Genomic DNA, 20,570 nt, shown 5'->3' with positions numbered 1-20,570 from the left:
TCCCCTCACTTCCCCCTCCACCCAGCCCCTGCCCCACCCTAGGCCTTCACATTGTCTGTGTCCATGGGCAGTGCATATGTGCATATAGTTATTTAGTTAATCTCTGCCCATTCTTCCACCCCCTCCCCTCAGAGATCTGTCAGCCTGTTACTTGTATCAAAAATAGAACTGCCCTTTGACCCAGCAATACCACTTCTGGGAATATATCCTAAGAATGCTGTTTTACATTGAAAAAAGATTAATTACACTTTGTAAACATAAGTATATTAAGAGGTGAATTTAAGTGTTTCGAGCTGTTCACCTTCAAAAAACAACAAACTTAATCTGTTCAATCTTTAAAAGGAAGCAATTTCCAAAAAGCAGCTTCCAAATCCCTCTCATACACAAGCTCTGATAGTGTTGACAATAAAATACAAATCCTGAGGAGTAGTGAATGTTAGAATTGTTATTAGTGTAGAAAACATCTTTCTTTTTTTTAAGTACTACACCATCAGAGAATATAATTACAGGCATACCTCGTTTTTTGCACTGTGCTTTGTTGCATTTTTTACAAACTGAAGGCAAGACCATCCACCAGCAAAAAGATTACAACTCTCTTTATTGTGATACTCGCTTTATTACAGTGGTCTGGAACCAGACCTGCAGTATACCTAGGGTATGCCTGTACTCACTTTATTTTGTGGTGGTCTTTTCCCCCAAGCGTTATTGAGATATAAATAATATGTAACAGTGTGTAAGTTTAGTGTACAATGTGATGATTTGATAGGTGTATATACTGTAAAATGATTACCACAGTAAGATTAATTAACACCTCCACTACCAAAAATCTTAAACTGAATATGTTCAGATGTGTCCTGTTACATGGATAATCATCTGGGCTTTGGCTACCTAGAATAGTTTCTCCAGGTTCTCCAGTCCCTCTGTCTCCATAGAATAGCAAAGTGCTCAAGGGGATATAAAGTAAAGGAGCCTCTTGAGATGCTGTTTAGCATATATATCTTGTCTCCTGCATGTGTATATTCTTTAAGTTAATAAGCTACTTGTTTGATTATGCCAATAACATATGAAGATATAATTTTTTTGTTTTTTGGGCATAAATGTTTAAACCTTCATGGTTCCTACCACTACCTCATTTCCAACTATCATCAGTTCCACCCTGGACTTCCGCCACAGCTCTGGACTACCGGTAGTCTTGGCTCTTTGGTCCCTCCACACAGCCACTGGGATGATCTTTCTAAAATGCAGACTTGATCACATATCCTTAAAAATCTTTATAATCTAGGCCCTAAACATCCTACATAATCAAGTCTTTACCATCATCTGCAGACTCATTCTTGCCACATCCTCCAAATCACACCTTCATTTTATAAGCTATGAAATATGCCCCCTCACACCTTTCTACATTTTCATGTTGTTCCTCCAACCTAGTGAGATTATCATTTTTCAAGACTCAGCTCAGTTCTTTCTTAACAAAGACTTGCCCTGTCTATAACAGGTGGGAGACCCCTCCACACTCCCAAATTTGGTTCCATCTTTTGTTGCAGAATGTGCCACATTACAACATAATCAATTGCCTGTCTTCTCCCTCACTTATCTGCTAGCTCAAAGTCAGGAACTTGGGTCTTTTCACCCTTGTATCCCCAAGAATGAACAAATACAAATTGTTTCATATTAGTCAGAAGCTCTAGTTGCCAAAATTTTTATCTTTGAGTAATAAAATATGAAAAATAAATTGTTAGAAAATGTGTTTTATACAGAATCTCTCAAAACAATGTTTCTAGGGAAAAAGATAATTAAGCCCTCAGTGGAGCCTGGCTGGGTGTGGCTCAGTGGTTGAGCATCGACCCAGGATCCAGGTGACTGGGGTTCAATTCCCGGTCAGGGCACATGCCCAGCTTTCGGGCTCCATTCCCAGTCGGGGGCGTGCAGGGGGCAGCCGATCGATGACTCATCATTGATGTTTCTTTCTCTCTATCCCTCTCCTTTCCTCTCTATGAAATCAATAAAGATATATATATATATATATATATATATATATATATATATATATATATATATATAAGCCCTCAGTGGAGAAGACTATGGACACTATATAATAAAGATCCATTAAATATTTATCAATTGCATAATCATTCCTTGTTTAGATTATAATCTTTCTAAAGGAGGGACCTGCATTATACTTTTTTAAAAAATTCCCTCCAAGGCCTAGCAGAGTACTATGTTAATAGAATAATCTCAGGTCCCTTTTTATTGATTAAGTGAATGAGTGAATCCATTATACCAAAACTAAATCTCAACAGGAATTTATAAGCCCTGCCTCTTTGAGTCTCTATGTATATTGAAATATCCTTTGATGACAGGGCCTCTACCTTACTGATTTTTATATTCCCAGGTCTTAAGACAGAGCACAGGACGCATGGAAGTTTGGTAAATGTTATCAAGATTACCTCACATCTGCTTTGCTTATCATTGTATCCCTGTGGCCTAAGGGAACATCTTATCCATAGTAAAAACCTAGTAGATATTTGTTAGATACACATGATTTGGAAATATGACCCCTGGACGATACAACTAAAATCTAATATAAAAAGTTTTCCTTGGTCCCTTGGATTCAGGAATGAATTTAGAGCTAGCATAATTCTGAAAGATATTTTATTACTATGAAATACTCAACCCCAAAAGGTGGAGAGGGGTGGGCGAAGAAGAGAAAGAAATTGGAAACAAGTGAGGCTCATAGGAGAAAATAGCTCCTCGGAGGGGAGCCACATGCTCTGATACCCATGGCAGCCGCATGAGGAAGCAGCCTAAAATTAGCAGAATGGGCAAGCCCAGGAAGGGAGAGCCAGTCAGCTTTCCCTGCCCTCGGTAAGCGGTAAGCGAGGTGAGGGGCTGGGAGCCCTGGAGGCGGATTCTCCTCAGCCTGCGGAGCCCACTGCGGCCTGTGCCAGGTAAGGCCTCCCTGGGAAACCACCCTAGGAGGTGAAGCAACAGGTTTCTTAAGGGAATGTCCAGACAATTGAAAAGTTTAGTATTGCCTCATAAACTTTACTAGGATATTTCCTGGTGCTGCCAGGAATCTAATGTTTAAGAGAGTAATAAAAGTATTTTTATATCCCTCCTCACCCAAGGTTTTCATCTAAACCACGCCTTTTTCTCCTTGTGGAATTCCTCCCTCTGGGATGTGTACCTAGAAAATTTGTAAAACTGTGTGGAAGAGGAATGAAGGAAGGGTACCTCTAAGTCATTTTTTAAAAATGGATGAGATACAGCAGAGCCAAAAAGGAAAAATTAGAAATTACACAAATAGGACTCAATGGGCAACAGTGTGCTTTTTTTTTTTTTTTTTTTTTTTTTTTATTTCAAAGAGAGGAAGGAAGGGGGAGAGAGAAACACTGATGATGAGAGAGTTGTCATTTATCGGCTGCCACCTGCACACTCCGACTGGGGATCGAGCCCGAAACTGGGGCATGTGCCCTGACGGGAATCGAAGCTCCATCTCCTGGAACCTAGGTCGATGCTCAACCACTGAGCCACATGCGGCCGGGCAACAGTGAGCTTTTTTCATGGATGAACTACAGACTGGTTGAGCTGGTTGAAGACAGACAACAGAATCCTGAAGGGGGCCAGGATTTTCTCAGCATTATTATTCCATAAAGAGTTAGATCAGTGATTTACTTTATGATGCACATGAGTTATTCCCAGTCAGAGTATTTACTTATCACTCTCCATGGATTCTATAAGTTTTTGTTTTCTGTACTGGAATTCATTTTTAGATTACCTATTGCTTTTTGAAATTGCAACACAATGGTAAAACCCTCTAGTGCTATTAAGAGGCTATCTCACAGGATTACTCTGGAGGGATTGTGTAATTACACGGCAAAAATTCAGAACTTTAAAAAAATGACAAGCTTTATTGAGATATATTCACACACGACACAATAATTCAACTAAAGTGTACAATTCAGTGGTTTTTAGTACATATATTGAGAGAGAGTTTCCTACCTATTGCCATAATTAATTTTAAAAGGTTCATCATCTTCCTCCCAAAACCATAATCATCAACAGTCATTCCTATTTGGATATTTCCTATAATGTGGTCTTTTGTGAGCTTTTTGTTCTTTTTTTTTTCCCTTTCTTTTCTAAGGGAATGCTTAAGTAGGTAATAAGAGAAGAAAAAACTCTTCTGTTGGGAGTATTAACTTGACTCATCACAAAGGGGAACTGTCATTGCCTCTAGTCTCCATTCTGAGTGACCATTTATAACCCATTACTCTAAAATTATTCAGTTATAGTGGCACTTGAACACTATATAAAATCATATGATTAATAAATGCTTTTCAGTATTGATGATTTTATTTAATGATAACCTTGTATATGACCTGATAGAATGAAGTGCATCCACTTATGATATCATTAGAGAACTTATATGGTACATATCCTAAGGTTTTAGTAAATAATAAATGAAGTAAGATGTAGTCCATCTAGCACAGTGCCTGGCAGATATTAGATTCTTAGCAAATAGCCACATTTTCCTCCACCCTACATTCAATGTTAAGCATTTACTCTATTATAAAACACACAGAGCAGATTTGAAGGAAATCTTAACCTAGCAGAGTGCTTTGAACATACTAGTTACTCAGTAAATGCTTATTAAAAAACAGGGAAGGGAGATTCAACCATGGATATGTGCATTATGCACCTGTGACACTTATTTCATAAAGGCTGTATAAAACAGCTTCATATGCTGGACTAGGAGGCACCAATTATAATTTCAAGTTCGAGCTGATATCAACTGCAGTCTTGGATAACTGATTTACTTTCTCTGGTTCTAAATTCATCTACAACTCCAGATCCAGATATGCTGGATCATAGCTAAAAGCCATCCCCATTGTTCATACTGCTGAAATGTTTTATGGCAAAGTCTCCAAGACACATCTGCCTTGTATTTATTTCATGCTAAAGGTCAGACATTGAATTATAAGATTGCTTTTTAGGACAGTCCAGTAGTTGACTGTCATAAGAGCTTGCAGCTTGTAATTACCTTGATGAAATCACCAGGTTCCATCATCTGGTCTTTAGATGTCCAAGCTCAGAAACCTAATTTGTTTTTCAAAAATTCTTACAGTGATCCAGTCCTTTAGCAAAGTACTTACATTAAGCAAACTCCCAAGAGAGCAAATTCCAATTTGTTAATTTACAGTGAGCAAATTCCAATTTGTTAATTTACAGTGAGATAGATGGCCTTAGAACAAACAAATATGTTCTTCTATCAACATGATTTCTCTCTATAAGGCAATATATTAAAAAAAAAAAAAAACTAAACTGAAAATTCAATAAAAAGTAAATATAAATAAATAAATAAATAGTTGAGATTAGAAGGCTGCTGCATGAGCATGGATTGCAGCAAGGCAGGTAATGGGTCATGGCATTTGGCAGTGTTGGACTGGGCCTCCCAGCTCTACCATCAAGAGCAGATAAGGCTCTTAAATGAACATTGCTGATCCTTCTTTGATTTCCCTTTCCTACTGGTCATTCTGATTACCTCCTCAAATGTAGATATAGATGTAGATGTAGAAATAGATATAGACCCACAAGTTTATATTTATATACACACACGCACATATATTTGATAGGTAAATAGATATCATCAATTAGGCAACAACCAATTTTTCTTTTTTTTTTTTCTGGTATACTTGAGGCTTTGATTTTGTTTGTTAGTTTGTTTGGGGGTTTTTTTTGGCTTGAGGGGAAACTTTTACTATTTTTTCTCTACATAAATATAATATACCCTTATTAGGAATTTTTTGACAGTACAGCTAAGAAAAAATATGATAGAAAAACCTCTCATAATTCCACTATCTAGATATAACCATCAAAAATTTTGGAATATTGTACTCCAGAATTTTAAGAAACAAAATAGGGTCTATATCAACTATAATTAAGAAATAAATTACAAATAAAAAAATTAATAAAATAGGGTCATATTACAAATACTGTTTTGAAGACTTTTAAATTTTTTTCATATCATAATTATTGTTCCATGTTAAAAAACATGTGTTGTTTTCAATTTTATTCTATTACGAACAGTTCTTTATAAACATCCTCATAATTGCATTGGAATGTTAGTTCTTTTTCTAAGGTGTCTAAATTTACATACATTAGTCATTTTATGTTGATTTTCTATTTTAATCTTTAGTGTTCAAGGTTCTCTGCTGATGTGTCTCCATGTTTTTCCTATAATATGAAATTTTTTTATATTTATACATCACTTTGAAAAGTTTTTTGTTTTATATATCACGTTTAGATTTTTTAATACTTTATGTATTTTATACTAACTGTAATTTCCTGAAGTAAGTAAAAAAACAAGACAAAGCAAAGACATTTTCCTCACTTTTCAGTAACTGGAAAGATGAGTTAACTAAAGCATATGGAGCGATTTTCTCAAGATCATATAGATAGTGAGTGAGAGAGCTGGGAAAATTCTTTTTCCCTTAAATCAGTAATTTCTCTCTTGTGAGCAAAACCCCTGTGGGCCAGGAAGCAATTGTAAAGGGTCCACAAATCCATGTGTGTTAAGCATTGTCTGGAAACAGAATAAACATTATTTATTAGAAAGTGTTAAAATTAGCAGAACATAAATTTGTTGGAAATAAGTATTAAATTAATGGTTGTTTATGTATTTTCTAAATCAATGGATCAAAAATTATTTATCATTACTTGGGAGATCCACAACATTTTTTAATGTTGCAAAGGCATCCTTGTACTTGAAAGAATTAGGAATCAGTGCTTTTGGCCTTTGGGGTTCACTGTATTTGCTCTCAAGTGTTATAAAATGGCTTAGAACTCTTGACAAAACCATGCTTTAAAAATATAGCCAGCAGTATTTTATCACAAATAAAATTTTCCCTGTGATTAGAATTATGCTGCCCTGAAATATTCTTACTGAGTCTTGTTCTTTAGAACTCTCAAAGAAAAAAAAGTAGGTGGTTAAAACTGCGTGAAGATGTAAGACATGAAGATGTGAGACATGAAAGCCAATACATGTGAATAACACTTTTTTGCCATAGTTTGCAGAAGTATCCTTGGCGTTGCCAAGGTAGGAGAGCCAATCATAAATCACGTTGCAGGCTAGAGGCCCTTGCCTCCCATCTGAAGTACTAACCACTTCACAGCTTTACTAAATCAGAGTACCTAGTGCCAGCCTAATGTGGATCCTCAAGGCAGAACCCTTACAGAATCTTACTTTAGAAACTAATCAGAAATGAACAATTTAAGGAATTTTTCCCTTAAGATTTCTTTAAAACACAAAACATTTGAATATGGAATTATAAGTAGTCATATTCAAAGAGACAGAAAGTAGAACGATGGTTGCCAGGGTCTGGAATTGGAGGGGAATGGAAAGTTATTGTTTAGTAGGTAAAAAGTTTCAGTTTTGCAAGATGAAAAAAATCTGGAGATAGAAGGTGGTGATCATTGCACATGAATGTGCTTAACGCCACAGAACTGTACATTTTAAAATGGTAAATTTTATTGTGTGTATATTATATCGCAATTAAAAATAACTGATTTTTTTTAGAGAGTAGGGTACTTGGAGATTAGATTTTGAAATAGATTTCTCGTTAGCACCTTTACTAGCACAGAATTATGCTAAGACACTTCTTTTTTTTTTTTGGTATGAATTTGATTCAGAGATGGGTAAAAGATAATGTATACAAATCAACAAATACCTCTAATAATTTCTAAATCATATCATCTTACATATGTGGATACAATTCACAAAAACTTAAAGATAAAAAAATAGTAATCTATGCAAATAATAACTCAATGCTGAGATTTTTTTTCTAGTACATTAAGTCCTCGCTTCACATCATCAATAGGCTCTTGGAAACTGTAAGTTTAAGCAAAATGACTTATACAAAACCAATTTTACCATAAGCTAATTGATATAAATAACAGTTAAGTTCCTATGGCATATGTCTGGACACAAAAACATCACCAAGCTTCTAAATAAAGAACCAAAACACCGAAATAAATGCAAGCTATCCATGCATTTAAGAAAGATTAATAAAAACAAGATAATTATTTTCCAACCCTCTTATTCCAGTTCAGTGTCAGAGCCTCTCTTAGTAGCTCAGGCCACTGCAAGGTGGGAACCCATCCTGGACAGGACACCCTTCCATTGCAGGGCACATCTCACCCACACCCACACTCACTCAGACTGGGGCAATTTAGACATGCCAGTTGACCTCACATGGACATCCTTGGGGTGTGGGAGGAAACTGGAGTCCTGAGCAAAAGCCCGTACAGGCATGGAGAGAACTGTACCAACTCCACACAGACAGTGGCCCCCACTCTGGGAATAAACTTTTTTTTCTCGTCAACATTATAAGGAAACGAGGAAATGACATTGATTGAAATGACGTTATTCAAGGACTTGCTGTGTTGAATTGTGTAACTCTTAGTTAATTATTCTTTTTGTATATTGGTTTCCTCATAAGTAAAACATGAGTATTAAAGCACATCTGCTGACAGGACTCATGAGAAATAGCTAATAAAAAACAATAAAACACTTTTCAATTACAGTGTTAATATGTGACAGCTTTTAAATAATAGTATTAAAACATCACTGCTCTTTGTATTTCACGTCTGCCCCCATTCATCATCATTATCATTAGCAGCATTTATTTAGCAGATCTAAATCTGTTTTATCTTATTCCAGATGATGTTTATATGCATGGAACTTTTATTTATTGGACAATTCAGAGTCATGGGAAGACCAAGATACTCTTCACTTCCCTAGCTGTCTCCTCTCTAAATCTCTTAACCTTAGCAATAGTTCTGTTTACCTAAGTTTTATACCAATCTTATGCTGACATCCTTTCTTATTTCAGATGAGAAGTAAGATATTTACTAATACCCTCAATTGTCATTTTCTTGTCATAAAGCACATACCATAGGGTAGATATACTGCTGTGCTATTTGTCACCACTCTACTTATTTGGCTAAAGAAGGCTTGTTTGATACGTGGTTGTCAGATCAAATTATAATTTAAATCCTTTAGCTATGTTTAGCCCCTTGGCAGTGGATGAGTTGAGAATTTAGAATTCAGAAGCAGATGGTTCGGGAGCATGATAACAGATATGAAACATTTTACGTCTATGTTATGGGTTTGAATCTGAACTTGGTTGATCACTAGTAATGTTCTATACAAGATGTACGTGATCTGATTTCAGTCTCTAACGAGCAGCACCCCATGTTACAAAAGCTCATTACTCTTGGCACTAATAGGCATTCTTGTTGTCAGCGTTAGGCTGGAAGCCAAGGACTGACTGAATCAGTCTGGAAACCTGAACTGCTGCGTGTCTGAGTCATCAGTCTAGATGCCCATTCAGCCTTTGGCCTTTCCTTAGAGCTTACAGCTCAGCACAACTGTATATACTTCAGTCCATGTGACTTCACTAAGCCAGGTTAAAAGATGTTCACTTAAAATATATCTTTTTATAATAATAATGGTGGCTAACATTTATTGGCCATTTGCTAGGAGCCAAGTATTGTTCTAAGAATATTAACTTAATTGTTTCAGCAATCCTATAAGGTAAATACTATTATTTCCCCCATTTTTTAGAGATGAGAAAACTGAGGCACAAAGAGATTAAATAACTTGCCTAAGACTTCTCAGATAATAAGTGGTGAAGTTGGAATCAGCTCTAAATACGCTTTTTCTCTGCCTAATTATAGCATCTATTTGATTTTTTCTTTTACCATCTTACTATACCACTGATATATATATATATTTAAATTCTGTGTTCAAACCAAACAGGGCACACATCAATGTCTCAACTTTGGAACTATTCATCTTCCTGCACTATTTTTTTTTTTTTTTCTGAAAGAGGCCATGTATCTTTCTCAAATTTGACTTAGGTCCATTATTATTCTCAACGTAAGGTACTTAAATATCTTGATATTACAATGGCTTTTATGTCATCTATTTTTTTGTTGTTTAAGATAAACATTACTTGAACTTAAAAACATTCTTTGACTTTGTCTTTCTAAATTACTAGAGAAGGAAAAATTGAATAAAATAAAGCCCTGCCAACCACTCCATCCCAACACAAACACAGCGAATGATCAACAAATAGGTAGTCCAGCTGTCTTTTTGTTAACATAGTAATCGAATTTCTTTCATCTACTATTCATGCAAAATTAGAAAACAGATAAGAATATTTTTGAAAATCTGGGTCTCTGTTTTATGAGATTCTCCATGGTAGCTAGGAAGGAATTGTTTAGTACATTGAGATAAATGACCTTTAAAATAAAGTTCATAAGCAATTAGATCATTTTAATGGAGAAAATAAATTAATCTGATTCTCAATAGTTTTCTTAAGATTTAGAAAAATATTACTTGCAATAATTACCAGCTAGAAATAGAAAATAATCTATAATCACTTTTTCTGTTTCTTTTAGTTGCCTTTGATACTCAGTTACTCAAAGCATGTTTCCTCATTTGGCACATGTTTATTGCTCCAGGTTTGCTAATAGATAAATTTTAGGGTGCCCCCCAAAATAGCTCTTTTCAAAATAAATTAATAATGTAAACTTAATGTAACAGTAATGTAAATGCAACCTGGGTTTTACAGCTGATTTACCTTTCCACATAGCATGGCCATTCTAGTGCTTAATTTTTCTATATACAAAGCAATCATAGGGCAAAAACAGTTGTTCTGTTTTTTGTTTTTGTTTTTAATCTTCACCCAAGGATATGTTTATATTGATTTGAGAGAGAGAGAAAGGGACAGAGAGACAGAGAGAAACATTGATCGGTTGCCTCCTGAATATTGCCCCGACCGGGGATCAAACCAGCAACCTAGGTGTGTTCTGTGACCGGGAATCCAACCTGAGACCTTTCGGTGTACAGGATGACACTCCAACCAGCTGAGTCACCCAGCCAGGGCACTTGTTCTGTATCTGTTTTTTTATTAGAGCATAATAACCAGTATGTGACATAAATAACTTAGAAAAGATTAAATGCTAAGTAAATGTCTACCTAAAACATAATAATCATATGGCCTCTCATGCTTAATTTCACTATGTCTAGTAATTTGCAGATAGACGTGCACAAAGAGAATTGCTTATTTGCTTATGGCTGCTTCGATTCCTTTTTAACTTGTTTCTTTGACCAACCAGAGAGAATAAATCATCCGGATTTCCAAGGACTTTGGAGGAAGTCAGTAAAATCAACATAATATCACAGGAGTTCTCCTTGTTACTCTACATCTTCTGAGTTTTCTTTTTTTTCAAGTTAATTCCTAAATACATTACTAACAAGCATGGATGCCTCTGAAAGGTGGCATGGTGCAGCAAAGAAGAGCTAGGGCTGTGGAGTCATGTAAACCTGGGTGTGAATCACAGCTCTGAGTGGCCTTGTGCAAATTTTTTCTCTGATCTTCAGTTTATTCCTCTATAAAAAAGAGGATAGACTTGGCTGGGTAGCTCAGTTCGTTAGAGCATTGTCCCCACATGCCATGGTTTTAGGTTCAGTCTCCGTTCTTGGCACATACAAGAATCAACCACTGAATGCATAAATGAGTGGAACAACAAGTAGATGTCTCTCTCTCTCACCAATCAATAAAAACTTTAAAAAATAAAAATTTTAAAGAGTATAATGATATTGTATATTTTGGACAATCTCAAGGTGCACTTACTGAGACTTTCAGATCTCTGAATTTGCAAAAACCACAATAACATATAATTTTTTCAGTTTCATTCTCCATAAAATGGGGTAATGACCCATACTTCCTGGGTTGTTGTATTAAATTAAATTATATATTAACTATGAACAACAAAGTTTGGTTGGTGTGGACATTGGGTTGGGTCAGTTAGGGTCACTGAAGGAGCTAAGTAATTTATTCTGGCTTATCTGCCTTTCAAGAAGTCCAACTTGGAGCCAGTCACAAATAGTTGAAATCTTGATCTAATTAGGAGAAAATTTTTGTGTGTTTTAAGTGTACTCTTCTAGGAAAACAGGGAGTTCAGTCTGTGACTTGAGTTTGTTGTATCCCCAAAACCATGGCATGAGAGTGGACAGATCTGCCCCTTGGCTATGGGCAGTAGGGTCTTGAAGTCCAAAACTCAAGAGAAGCAGTCTATGGAGGTAAAAAAGAGTCGGATTTTATGGGGTGGACAGAAAGCAAGGACCTAATATAAAATAAAGGTTGTTCAAACGTGGTCATAAAAAATAGTAGTAAGCTAGTTTAGGAAGATGCCTCTTGTGGAGCATCTAGGGAAGAACTCTTGGGTAAGGCGGGTGCTGTAAACAGCCCCAAGCCTATTCCAAAGGTCTCCCTATCAATTATCTCGGGAACTGTGAGCATCCACTGAACCAAAGAACATATAGTTCTTTAGTCAGTGACTGGTGCACAATGAACATCCCCAATCCTTTTTAGGTTCCTTCCTTATTCAAATTGATTCTTAATAGTATTTCTGTGTTAAACTAATATCAAAACCATTAATTATTATTAAATCAGTTAATGTTGTTGAGAGTTTAGGTCATTTGCTCTTTCCTGGCACACAATAAGTGTTCAGTAAATGTTTGTTGAATTGAATAAATAGCTTAGAACAACTGAATAATAAATATATTATTTTTTATGGCATGCCATGGACAAATATTTATTAAGTGCCTATTTTGTGCCGTGCCTTGAGGTTAGAACTGTGTAACATAAAGAATTTTTTTAATGACTCTGATTCTCAAGGAGTTGATCTAGTTAAATAGATAAAAACATAAAATATATAAATGAAAAATTAGTTTAATTGGGCAATATAAGACATTGCAATCACTAATTAAACAATCACAATTGTTTAATTGCATAGTAATTGGAAGAAACTGAACAAAGGTGAGGAAGACAAAGAAGGTATGGAAATACTGGTAGAACTTTTTGGTTGGAGACAAAAATTTGTGTAGAAGACCAGAAAGATTGTTTATATTTTATAGGTTCAGGATGATCACATTTCTGATTATACCAAGGCTTTTCTTAATCTTGGTTGAAATTTGCATAATATTGTCAGGCCAGTGGACTGTCTACAAATAGATTTACCTCTAACTCGTTTTACACTGTAGTAAATGTTTGTGTTTAACTTCTCCGTGACATTGTCTGTGTACTTACTCCTTTTATTGACATTATCACCGACATTTTTAAATAAGATAGCCTCTCCTTTCATCCGCTAAAGGTTAGGAGAGGATATCTAAGATATTGACAGGAGACTGGTTAGACTAGGTCTTAACTAACCCGTTCTTAGTTTGGAATAAAAAATAATTGGGCAGTAAGCAGGATGCCTAAAAAGGCAAAACAGAAAAGGATTTCCAGGTCTCCTACATTAAGGGATGCTGCTTTGATTTGATAGGAAGTTTGCTAAAGCAAGAAAACACCAAATGGACAGATCCCTATGCAAATAAAAATGCGAACTTAGGTAGGGCTATAAAATACAAATTTCTTATGAAATTTCCATGGTTTATAGTCTCCAACCTGTTCCTCTATACTCTTCTCTCCTTGATAACGATGCTTTCCTTCAACATTTACTAATTTTATGAGTGATTTCATGTAATAAGATGATAAGTTCTTAGAAATGTGTATCAGCACTTGCTATTTCAGTAACCAATTTTATTGTCTTCATTGTGAAAATAGCCCTACACTTAGTCATATGCTATTTTTCTGTTCTCCTCCGGGTTTCTGTGAAGTAAACACCAAGTCCCTAAAATCAAATTAATAACTTTCATAACCCTTTGCCCATTGATACATACAAAAATAATGGTGAATTTCTTACTTTGGGTAATTTTTTATTTTTGAACTAACCTGCATCATTAGTCTTCATGAGAAGGCCATAGAGGACAATGAAAAGAGAATACATTTTAAACTAAAAGGCCTACGTTTGAATTTACCAAGATGTGTGCAACTCACTGGCTGAGTAACTTTGGGAAAGCTAAACTTCTTTAAGCCTCAGTTTCCTCCTTGTAATATGCAGCTAACAACACCTGCAGAGTTGCCGTGAGTAGTAAATAAAAGATAACTAAGGCTACTCTGAACTCAGGCTACACTCTGAAACAACGTTAATTCTCATTTCCTTTCCTTCACATCATTAGTGTTAGTGTGATTATTTGGGTCATGCGTGTGTAAGAACCCTGAATTTTGTTTTCAGCTTTCTGAGATGTCGGAGCTGCCCAAAAATAGAATCTGAGTGGAATCACCCGGAGGCTGGCACACTGGCATTTAAGATATTTAGTGCTAAGGTTATGAAGAGAGAGTGTTCCAACTGTTATTTTTCTACGCCTAACTTGCAAAAAATTTACTGACCTGTGTTGATGTGCTGAGAGATAACACCAAAGCATTCACATTTATTTTCAGAAGAACGAAGCTCTTAAATTATCTCTGCATAATGACTATCATATAAAGAAACAACAACAAAAATAGATCTGTCCAAGCATTCAGACTGCCTTCCAGTGCCCTACCTTTCAGCATTAATGCCTAATGCATATCCATTCATGTTCTCAGCTAAAATATTGCAGCTAGAGTGTATATGAAAGCATTATTTTTTTCCTTCTCTGTTTGCTCTTCTATTTGTTTGTTTGTTCAGTCATACAAAAAAATGTCAAGGTTGGATTAAGTCAGGAAAATTATAAATCTAAAATTATACATAGCATTCCTTTAAAATGCTTACTAAGAGAGAATATGTTTTATGTTCATTTTTACCCTTCCTTTTTTCCCCCCTACAAATACTTTAGAAATGTGAACATTTAAATATTTGCAGTGGCTAAGAGCATAGATTTAGAATTAGCCTTGGATTTAACCCTGGCTCAGTCACTTGGTGGTTGTGTGACCTTGGGCAAATTCTTAACCTCTTTCTATTATAACATTACCTACTTCAGAAAATAAAGCACAATGGCCATAAAGAGCTTAACGTAGTGCCTAGCACATAGCTAAGGAATGTTACCTTATTTCCACCTAGATGACATATCCATGTGTGTCAATATAATCATTTATTAATGTTGTTAAAAGTGGGAGTCAATTGTACACCTTCAGAGATACATACTACTAATTGTTTTGGATTTCTTCAGTAGCATAATCATAATCACAGGTTGCTCTTTTAAAAAATTCTGGGAACATATTTTCTTCTTGGAAATAATACTTTCTACAAAGTGTGAAGTGATATGTGCTACATATCAAAAACACAAGTAAAGGAAACCTTGTTGGGTTTTCATAGAAACCACATAGGAAAGCTTTCATCTCATCAATATTATAATAATTGATTGTTTTCCATAGGTAGTTTAATAAATATATTTACCACAATCTAAATTTTGAATCAAATAAAGGTATTTACACATGTCATTTGCATCCTGTGTATGGATATTTTGTGCATTTTTTATGCTTTATTTTTCTTAAATATCATCATTATTATCCGTCTCATCTAGTCTAAGGAAATATCAAGAAAGTCTGTTTCCTTAGTCATGATCCACCCCCACCATCCCTTCAGGCTAGGAACACGGTGCAGGCTGAGTTATTAAAGTTGATCTGAAAGAGCAATCTGTTCTAAATGACTGTCCCTGGATCTGCCCGGAACCCTGTAAATACCCTTCATTACTCCGGCGGGGCAGGATCACATTTCTTCGTGCTACTTTTGTGGCTGACACAAGTGAGGCAGTGAGATTTGGACTGGGGATGATCCTTGTTGATTGGTATAGGAATGGTGCTGCTTCTGAGACAGGTAATCCAAAATTTACTTTTCAGTACAATGTTTGAAAATAAGTATTCTGTTTATAGTTTGTTTGCTTTTTAATCTTCATCTGAGGATATGTTTGTTTATCTTTTTTAGAGAGAGGGAGAGAGAGAAACACCGATGTGAAGTAGAAACATTGATTGGTTGCCTCCCGGAACCCATCAGGGACCTAACCCACAACCTAGGGATGGGCCCTGACTGGGAATCAAAACCAGGATCTTTTGGTGTATGGGATGATGCTTCAGCCAACTGAGTCACACCGGTCAGGGCTGTTCATAGTTTTTAAAAATGTTTTTATTGAAAACTAAATAGGTTTTGAACTCATGTTTTTAAAATGTTTTTAGTTTTAGTTTTAGACAAGTGTTTTCAATACCATTTAGGTGAAAATTAATTTTTTAAGGATTTAATTGTATTTCTCAATTACACTGTACCATGGGGTTTGCATAAGACCCTTTATAATCCACTATGCATATATCATTTCAGAGGGTAAAAAATCTGTCTCTGGTGTGAGTATTTTTATCATTAACAAAAGTTAAAATATATATATATATATATATATATATATATATATATATATATATATACACATACATGCTTCTGTTCTTTAAAATAAGACATAGAGGTGTTGGCTGTGTGTTTTTTCATCTGGTATTGGAGAGGGACACCTCTATATAAATCTACAGGTGTTTGTTTTAAATCCTCACCCAAGGATATGTATTTATTGATTTTAACATTCTTTAAATTTTTATTTTGGAGATAGAAGAGAAAGAGAGAGAGAGAAACATCAATGTGAGAGAGAAACACTGATCGACCGCCTCCTGTACATGCCCCCACCAGGGATGGAACCTGCAAGCTAGGTATGTGCCCTGACCTGGAATCGAACCTGCAGGCTTTTGGTCTACTGGACAATGCCTCAACTAGCTGAGCCACCTGGCCAGGGCTAAATCTATAACCTTTAAACAAAACATACTGAAACTTTGGTATATGTGAGCAATTTCTTTTAAAGAATTAGAATCTACAGCCATATGGAAAAATAGCAAATGCAAAAATGTTCTATGAGTCCACTAGCACAGAAATTCTCACATGTTTAAGATCTTCCAGATCCCTTGACATTCTGTGGGTCAACCCAATGTGAGTAAATTGTTTCTGTAGCTGAATGAATTAAGAAAACAGCTGAAGGCAAGCCCAGGATTATATTCTTTAAAGTTTTAAAAGTTATTCTTTGAACCAATGAACTCTGGTAAAATCTGAACTAGTAGGTTTCTGATATAGTGTTTATATGATTAGTACTGATGATATGCAGGATAGGGGCCGCATTACTTGAGAGCAGACACTAACTTTTTAACTCTAGAATCTATAATATGGCTTTGATGTATTGTAAGCAAGGTGTCCACAGTTCCTGAGTATTATTTATTTAAAATATTTGTATCTACCTTTTTTTCAAAGAGCTCAAAAATTTTGTACACTACCTAGGTACGAAATGTTATTGTAAGTGTGTGAGGAGAAAAATTATTGTTATTCAGAAATTCTTTGGCTTTTTCTCTTATAACTCTTTCATGCATTTTAAGCCTGTTTTAGTTGTTCCTATTGATTCCTAATTCCACTGCCCAACCATCTCTATTTTATCTTTTAGTCTGGGTCTCCTCCCACTTCAAAATTCTACACCTGGTTGAAAGGTAGAGTGCCAGGCTTGTCATGGCAGAGCTTGCAGGGAAGTAGAAATGCATTCACTTACAGTTTTGGTAAGGATTTTCCTTTGGAAAATCAAATTGTAACACATCTATTTGCTACCTGAAATAGAGGTTCCACTTTCCCATGTCCCTACCTAAGACCTGGTAGCACTTATATTGATTATGCCTCAAGATCTGAGTGGGATAGTGAGAGAATATCCTCTCTTTGAATATAAAAAATTTTTTAGAACATCTACACAAATTGAAAATACAGAAACACAATTAAGTAGTCTTGAGGTTAACATCAGCACAGGATTAGGTAAGAGAGCATATGAACCTGTACATTGAAGATCCGGATTACTGTGGTAATGAAAATAACCTATCCATATAATTCAGTTCTTCTTGTGCCCTTTTCCTTCCTCATTTTTTTAACCTGGATTATTTAAAAGTTTTCCTGATTTTTTTTTTTATTTTGCTTGTATAAATAAAAAGCTCCAAAGCAAAACGTATGTGAAACCTCTGATATGATCACAATAAACAAAGCAATTTTATATCTATTCAATATCCTATAAGGAGTCTCAAGATGACTAGAAGAGATAAAAAGCTCTCTTAGTCAATTCCATGAGGTCAGGAACTTTGATATATTTTGTGCACTGCTTTATACCCATGACCTGGTACATGGTAGACACTAGGTAAACATTTGTTGAATGAATGAATGAAAAGTATGCTACAAGCAGTTGTGTGATTTAAATAAGAAAGCTAGATTTAAACCAATGTATTTCATGCTACCCAAATCTAAGAATGGTTCTTTAAAAAAATAAATAACCAATGGCATTTTTCTGAATACTTGAAACCCAGGCTTCTACCAAGATTAATAATGATGATGTTACTGCACTCGTAATCTGTACTAAGTCATGGAGTTAACGTTTTCTTTCCAAATTCATATTCTGAAAATGTATTCAATTAATAACAAAAACCTATACTTTGACAAAGTAGGATTTTGAGCAGATGTTGGTTTGGTTAAGGATTATTTTTTTATTGACTGGTAGTGCTTATAAAAGAAGACATCTGGCATAGAATAATATATGAACAAGTTATTCCAGATACTAGCACATGAATAGGAGTTGTAATATATTAAATAGTAATTTTGACTTTTAAATAGTATATTAGTTTTTTTTCTGAAGTATGTTTAAACTAATTTGTTACTGGGTTTATTCTAAGGATAATGGTTTTTTCCTCTCCACCTTTTCTGTGGTCTCTAATCAACAACTTTTAATGGTAGTTACCTTCTCTGTTTTTCCTAAACCTTTCGACAAACCATTCAAAAACTCTCAGGTTCATATTGGTACATTCATTTCCATAGCCAAATTTCCTAAACTATATCAGTGGTTAAATGAGAGTAAATTTCCTATGAATTAAAATAGGGCCTTGAAATTTTTAAATATTGGTATATTTAAAAAATAATGCCATTTTATTTGACAGATGGAATGTGGTGTGATAAATGTAGTACTAATTTCAAACATAAATCAATAAACATTGGTCTCTAGCTATAAGAGAAATTCTATAAGTAGAAAAATTGACTGACCCCCACCACCCATAGGTGCTGTCCTGCTATGGAATCCCTTTGCTCAGTTTTCTCCTGTCCAATCAGGTGGAATGTTTGACAGGCACATGGTTTATACAGCTCAAAATAACTTGGGACCTGTGAGCTGACAAATGCTCTGGCTCCGGTGGTGACAGGTTGCCCAGCTTCTTACAGCCATCTTCACTGAAACTAAGGTTAACTCCTCACTCTCTATGGACGGCTGCTTTCTATTTCCAAGGGCGTGAAGAATTTACTTTTTCTCCTGTGCATTCATCTGAAAGTTCTCCTTGGATAATTATCATCACAGTGGAGTGCCTGGGCTGGACATTCTCATCTGGGTCAACTAAAAAAAGAAAGGTAATATTCAGATTTAAGTTCTCAAGTGTGTTTTGATAACAGGACACTGACAATGGGAAAGGGGATATTTCAGAGACCTAATTACTGTTGTTTAGAGTAAAAACCTAGGATCACTTTCTAATTATGTGTGATGGGACACAAAAATAGGTAAAAAATAAAGCTCTCTACATGTAAAGATTTTGGAGGGGATGGATGAAATTCACAGGGATCAGAGGCTACTTGGGTACTAAGGAAAAGTATCTCAACAGAGGAAGTCACGACATGCTGCATATGTCATTGGAATTTTCCACATAGTCATTTATTAAAATAATGCTGTTTGTATAGAGAATGTGTGTGCAATGCTTATTTCCTTTTTATTGGAAATCAAATCTAAAATAATATGACTCCATAGTGAAAGACTTTCATTTTATATTTTTTTATCATGTAAGAGGATATGCTTGCTATATTTAGTGTTGGGAGATCTGCTCCCTGGATTAATGTACACAACAGCTGCAGAAAGTCTTGCTCAAAGGACATTGCTCTTTCTTTCTCCTCTCTTTCTCTGTCTCTCTCTACCTATCTCTCTCCAGCTGCATCAGAAAGACACTTGACAATTAGTGGCAAGTGTTTGGCCTGGTACATTGCACTATTAGCAATAATTAAATGTACATCTTGAATTATATTTTTAAAACTGTATAAGCAAAGAAAGAGAGAACATGGGTTAATCTGTATTTTCATTCCCAAAAAGTGAACATTATAGTAATGATGCCAAGAAATGTTATTGTATCAACATATTTTTACTCGTACTTGTTAGAGATGCTAGCATCGATCAGTTTGAAAGAAATAAAACAGCTATCCTGTTTTCTCTCTCTAAAAATTACTATGACTCAATTACTTTCCCAGCAGTAATGATTAAATGAATTCTACAAGCTCTAACTTAAAAAGTTGTCATACCTTTTTAGTCCTTCCTTAATAATAACTCTTAAGTTCACATAAAACTCATAATCCTTTTCTAGGAAATTGAGAATGTCTTTACTTATAGCTATAACAAATATGTTTTTAAACATAAATTAAAATATGCTCTCTGACACATGATTTAACAACAAGCAAAATTTTTAAATTCAGTGCCATCGCAGGAAATCTGAAATATATGGACACTATACTTACTTTGTCAAGAGACAAAATTATAAACATTACAGAACCTTATAATAATG

At 35.1% G+C, this 20,570-nt stretch overlaps 1 protein-coding gene across 3 annotated transcripts in view; it reads left to right on the top strand.

Moving 5' to 3' along the window:
- Nucleotides 1-20,570, top strand: part of MYPN (myopalladin) — a 96,639-nt gene that overhangs the window by 2,504 nt on the left and 73,565 nt on the right. The window contains exons 1-2 of one of the 3 annotated variants that reach the window (XM_081158445.1): nucleotides 15,675-15,753; nucleotides 19,259-19,377. The exons of 1 other annotated variant lie outside the window; for it this stretch is intronic. The gene's annotated coding sequence lies outside the window, so the exon portion shown is untranslated. Of the gene's footprint in view, nucleotides 1-15,674; nucleotides 15,754-19,141; nucleotides 19,378-20,570 lie in introns of those variants that run through there. One more of the 3 variants, XM_081158444.1, reaches the window with a different exon arrangement.

The sequence above is a fragment of the Miniopterus schreibersii genome, assembly GCF_964146895.1.
Source record: "Miniopterus schreibersii genome assembly, chromosome: 14".
Lineage (NCBI taxonomy): Eukaryota > Metazoa > Chordata > Mammalia > Chiroptera > Miniopteridae > Miniopterus > Miniopterus schreibersii.
The sequence above is the reverse complement of the archived record's forward strand: the minus strand, read 5'-3'. Positions and strand labels throughout refer to the sequence as shown.